Source organism: Protopterus annectens, chromosome 4.part0, assembly GCF_019279795.1.
Source record: "Protopterus annectens isolate FY-2018-M chromosome 4.part0, PAN1.0, whole genome shotgun sequence".
NCBI classification, from domain to species: domain Eukaryota; kingdom Metazoa; phylum Chordata; order Ceratodontiformes; family Protopteridae; genus Protopterus; species Protopterus annectens.
The window spans coordinates 1,023,303,282-1,023,309,341 of NC_056733.1; positions in this window are offsets into that span (position 1 = coordinate 1,023,303,282).

Here is a 6,060-nt window from a genome sequence, read left to right on the forward strand (position 1 = left end):
TGAAATCTCAAAAGGGTGAGGATATATTGCTTATTAATGGCTACGTGTACAATTTAGAATGTACCATAAATTTCAGAAGGTACTGGTGTTGCAAATAAAAGCATGTACAGAAAAGTAAAGGTCGTACGGTAACCATTTTACTATCTGATGATGAACAGTTATGTATAACCACTGCCCATTTGCTTACAGGTAATCTGTCAGAAGTAAAAAGATATTTAAGATAAAGATAGAAAGCAGTGTTATCCAGAGATACCCTGTGTTTAGTTGTGAACGATATTATGACATCCACATCATTAGATTTTATTCCACATCTCCCTAGCTGTAAATCTGTATTACAGCAGGTCGGTAGAGTCCAAAGAAAGCAGTGTGGAATATATGACAATCCTAAGCTAACTTTAGAAAATGTAGACTTGACTCAATTTCCTCTAAAGGATGGTTTCTTTGTGGAAAAGCATTACGTGGATACCACCTGTGATTTGACAGTCTTAGTAATGATCACAGTTAACAGCTTATATGACCCGAGTCATTCCATAATTTGGTTAATGGAGGGCATTTTTTTTTTTATAAGGGAGTAATATGCTGACAACTTTACAGCTTGCATGGCCTTGTAAAATATGGTGGCTACACAAAAAATAGTCCCACTAGTTTACTGTCTTATGACCAAGAAGTCTTTAAGGAGTTATAATGTGATGTGGGACTGCATATTTTATTTATTTAATGAAAATAACTTTGCAACCAATGTGAAATATGTCCTATGTGATTTTGAGTTAGTAGCGATCAAAAGTGTGAAGAGTAACATTAGTGGCATTACGCCGAAAGGGTGTTTCTTCCACTTTAGTCAAAACATGTGGAGGGAGGTACAATCTCTGGGTCTAGCTGCATGTCACAATCGTTCCGAATTGCAGTAAAAGGTTTAGTGGCTCTTGCATTTCTAGAGGAAGAAGAGGTGATACCAGCTTACCATAATGCTTTAAGAGAGCCATTCCCCTTTGGAAGGAAAGTGTTTGTTAAAATATTTCAGCGACTGGTACCTGTTAGGGAAAGCTAGAAAATTCACAACCAGCTCTACACCTTTTATGTAATTGCCCCCGTTACTCCCCAAAGAATTCTGGAACGTGTCCTAATTAAATGCACAGTGTCTACCTAGAACACAGAATAGCATTGAAGGGTGGCATAACAGTATCAAATGTATGTTGGGGGCTTGGGCTATTGACTTGGCAGTTCTACTATTTACATTGGCTAGAGACCAAGACAGGGTGAAAGAACTGCAACTCCAGATGGCAGCAGAGTCTCCACCATTACCTAAAAAAGAAAAACTTGTTTTACGGCAATCACAGTTTGAAGCAGTGTTACTTAGTAAAGAAAGCTATGATACTATCAACTGTCTGAAGGCTCTGGCAGGTTTATTGAAATGATGATCTGGACTTTACAGTTAGATTTGGAATATGGTGGTGTTTAGTGTTTTATGTTGTGCTGTGTTTGGGAATGCATTATTATTTACCAGTTACAGTGCACTGAGATATTACGTTCTGAAAAAGGAGTGTTGTGCAAGGTACTATAATGTTAAGTATAAACTCTCATTCTATGACAAATTTGAAGGAGGTTATCACATTTCCAATGAGGTGTATGATTACTGTTCAGGAAATTGTTTTTTCAGTTCAATGGCATGGGGGACAGCAGTGGAATGTATTGTTGCCATCTGTTAATTCAATGTTTTGGACTTACGACGTTATAGTCTTGCTTTCTTGACGTTTTAAGTGTCGATGATGTTGTGCATTTGCCGTGTTTTAAATGTGCACTATTATGGTCTCGCTGATGTAAGGTTTGAAGTTTTGTTAACTTGATGTTCTAAATTAGAACTAAATATATATATATATATATATATATATATATATATATATATATATATATATATATACGGATCTATGACTATTCACTGAAAGCACATTTCACTGAAAGTCAAATGACTGTGCACAAATCACTAAATGCACAATTCACTGAAACACATTTCACTGAAAGTTATATATGGCCTTTTCCCCACTGTAGTGCGACCCTGGAGTTAGAATATGTAGTAAGGGGGTGTGTGGGAGGCATAGCCCCATACATAGTTTGGATATATATTAAGTTTAGAAAAGAGTAATTTATTGAAATTGCAAGTATCCATGTGTATTGTTCAAAATATTTAAAATAGGTATATAGGTTCATAGGTTCATAGAGTAGTACTAGGCTAACGGCCCTTATGGGCCTGACTGAGCCTAGCCAATTACCCCATGTGAGAATCACCTTGTGTTTGTTAGGTAAACACCTTAATCATTATGTCAACCCCCCCCCCCCCAATGTATGATATATATATATATATATATATATATATATATATATATATATATATATATATATATATGTATATATATATATATATATATATATATATATATATATATGTGTGTGTGTGTGTGTGTGTGTGTGTGTGTGTGTGTGTGTGTGTATGTGTGTGTGCACATAATGCAGGCATTATATCTATCTATAGATAGATATGCATATACACACAGACACACACACACACACACACACACACACACACACACACACACACACACGCGCGCACACACACACAGTAGCAAGCACTACAGAGGGTAATAAATGGCAGTCAAGGTTTTTGAATGCCAGTAGGCAGTAAGCTTAATACACTCTATGGGCCAACACTGGGAAGCTCACTGGGGAAGGAATGTTAACAATTTGAAGGGCAGTCCATACATTATTGCACATAAAAAGTATACAGTAGTTGTTTATAAGTGACATAAAAGAATTTGATCTTGCTGACCACACCATGCTAGTAAACCATATGACATAAATAGGGATCAGTTCAGAGACCCCACCTGGTTCAAGGATTTTCTGACCAGTGAACTGTTCAGCATCAGGACTGGCTTTTCCATCTCGTTGGCTGTTACATTTCTCAAAGGTGGTCCACAAGGTTCTGTCTTTGCTCCCTAATGTCCTCAGTCTTCATAGGTTCATAGGTAAGTACTAGGCTATGGCCCAAGGGCCAAAGTAAGCTTAGCCAACAAGGTTCCCTGGCTTACGCCACCCAAGAAAGTTAATTTCTTGTGCCCCCGTTGAGCAAAGCCACAGAAGTGATCCCTGGGGTGTATTTCCTATTTCCCATCCACTCATCAAGATTTTTTTTGAAGCGTGCTAATGAGGAACATTGTCTTGACATAGATGGGTAGCTTGTTCCAGAGTATAGGAAGTGTCTGGGACAGGAATCTATCCCTCCAGCATGTCCTGTTTATTGTGGTGACAAGGTTTAGGTCCCTAGAATGTGTAGCTCGGAGGGATTGGAATTTCTTTAGATGTAGCATGTCTGGGTTTGACATAGCTTTATATGTTAGGCAGAGATCACCTCGGAGTAGGCAATATGCTACAGAGTAAAGCTGGAGTTTTTTGAGACGGTCAGTGTAGGGCATCTGTTTGAGGCCAGTAATCCTCTTTGTGAGGTACTTCTGTGGCCTTTCTAGCTGCTGCAAATGTCTTGTGAGGTACATTCCAAAAGGGGCGTTGTACTCTATAATGGGTCTAATGAGTGCCAAATAGAGGGGAACAATGACTTTTTTTTTCCTGGATGAGAACCCTTTTGTGATGAGGTGTGCCACATAGAAGGATTTCCTGACTACTGTAGCAATGTGATTATCAAAGTATAGGCTGCTGTACACCTGGGTCTCAAGGTCTCTTATCACACATTCTGCGTTAAGTAGACTGCCATTTATGTGGTAGTTCATGGGTACAGAGTTTTTACCAAAGGGGATGACAATGCACTTTTTGGCATTAAGCTTGAGGCCATGCCTCTGACACCAGGCATCTGTCTCAGTGAGGCCCTAGACCCAGAGATTGTACCTCCCTCCACATGTTTTGACTAAAGTGGAAGAAACACCCTTTCGGCGTAATGCCACTAATGTTACTCTTCACACATCATTTGGGGACTCGACTATGGCTCCTAGTTTGCAGTCATCTGCAAACTTCATTAGCCAGAGGCCTTCTGTGTTAGCCTGTACTTCAGAGAAGTAGATACCAAACAGGAGAGGTCCCAGGACTGAACCCTGTGGTACTCCACTTGTCACTGGTTTGAAGTCATATTTGGAGTCTGCAACTTTTACAGTGTGGGTTCTGTCAGTGAGCCAGTTGGCAACCCATCTTGTGACGTAGGGATTTATACCTAGTTTAGTGAGTTTAGCTATAATTCCAGAATGGGGGATGGTGTTGAAAGCCTTGGCGAGGTCAAGATAGGTTATGTGAGCCACCTTACCCTCGTCTACAGCTTTGGTGACTGCCTCAAAGAAGTCGATCAGGTTCAGGAGGCATGATCTGCCTTTCACAAACCTGAACTGGGTGGGGTCCAGAGTTTGGAGGTTACCAATGTCTTTGTTTATGAGTTCCATGATGATACATTCCATGGCCTTGCAGACCAGGTTCATCAGGCTAATAGGGTGATAGTTCCCAGGATCAGTGGTGGCCCCCCTTTGTGGAGTGGGATAACTGTTGCTGTGCGCCATTCAGTGGGCACAAAGCCTGACATGAGACTATGATTGAACATGGTGCTTAGGTGGGGAGCCAGTTCGTTCTGAAGTTCGTGTAAAACGTAGCCTGGGATGTTGTCCAATCCCATGGATGTTGTGTTTTTGGTTTCAGAGAGTGCAGCTTTTACCTGCATAGTTGTGATTACAGAGACTCTGCATTCTTCAGTATAGATATGGGCCCTTTAGGGGGTGAGAGGGGGGTAAAGTTATCATTGAACCTATCTGCCAGGATGTTGGCAATATCAGTTGGTTCTGTAATTTTCGTGCCATTGTGCTGTAACTCAGAGCAGATCTGGGTGTTGCCATTGAAATTCTTGACATAGCTTTAGAATGCTTTCTGGTGGCCTTTAGAATCAGTGGCGATTTTGTTTTTGTAGCTAGCTTTGGAGGATCTTATAAGGAATCTCAGCTTCTTACTGAGGCTGACCAGGGAGGTCCTCGACTCATGGGATTTTACTCTCTTTTGCAACAGTTTCTTCCTTCTGTTGTAGAGTTTGTTTATGGCAGGGGACCACCAGATTGGCTTCCTTTTTTTGGAGGATAGCATCTTGGTTCTGTTTGGGATAGCATGATCCATGCACTTGTGTAAGTGCTTATAGAGTGCATTTGTGTAGGATTCAGCAGTCATAACTGTATTGTCCATCTGCATGGGTGTCATGAAGTTCGTCGCTTCTGTCCAAAGAAGCATGAAGTTGGCTTTGGAGAAATTTTTTACCGTGGTTTCCTTAATGGTGGGTGGGGGCTCGATGTGGATATCTAAGGTGATTAGCTTATGGTCGGATCTGACCAACGAGGAGTTGACTTCAGTTGTGGAACACCGGTCACTCATGTTGGTAATGACTAGGTCTAGTATATTGTTGCCCCTGGTGGGGGTGTGGATAAGTTGATCCAGGGCATTGGAATTTATGAATTCGAGAAAGCATTGAGTGAAGGAGTTGGTACATGAGTAGTTTTCCCAGTTAATAGTGGGGTAGTTGAAATCTCCCATTATTAGGCTGTTGATTAGGGTGTTGATCCCTAATATTTTCCAGTATATCAAGAAAAGAGGAGTGGAAATCCTGGGGCATGGTGGGGGATCTGTAGCAAGCTACAATTTGGATTGCAGTTTTGCCCAGAGTTAGTTGCACTTGGATAACCTTGGATGCATTATGCTGCGCAACTAGCCTGGAGGTGTGGATATCCTTAATGAATATGGACACACCTCCACCTTTGGTGTTCTGGTCCAGGTTAGATTGCCGAAAAGTGTGGTATGAGGTAATGCAGGGGTGCTCTCTAGGGCCTTGAACCAGGTGTCAGCCACTGCACAGATATTGATGTTCTCCATTTTAAGGAGTTTCTCGACTGAGTGCATTTTGAGATTTAGACTTCTAGCATTGAGTCGCATTACCCTCAGTTTTTTTTTGCCTGTTCCTGTTATGGTGGTGAATTTGTCATTTGAACCTTGCCTAAAAAGGCACTATAGAGGTGGCAAGACCCTTAGGCAGTACCC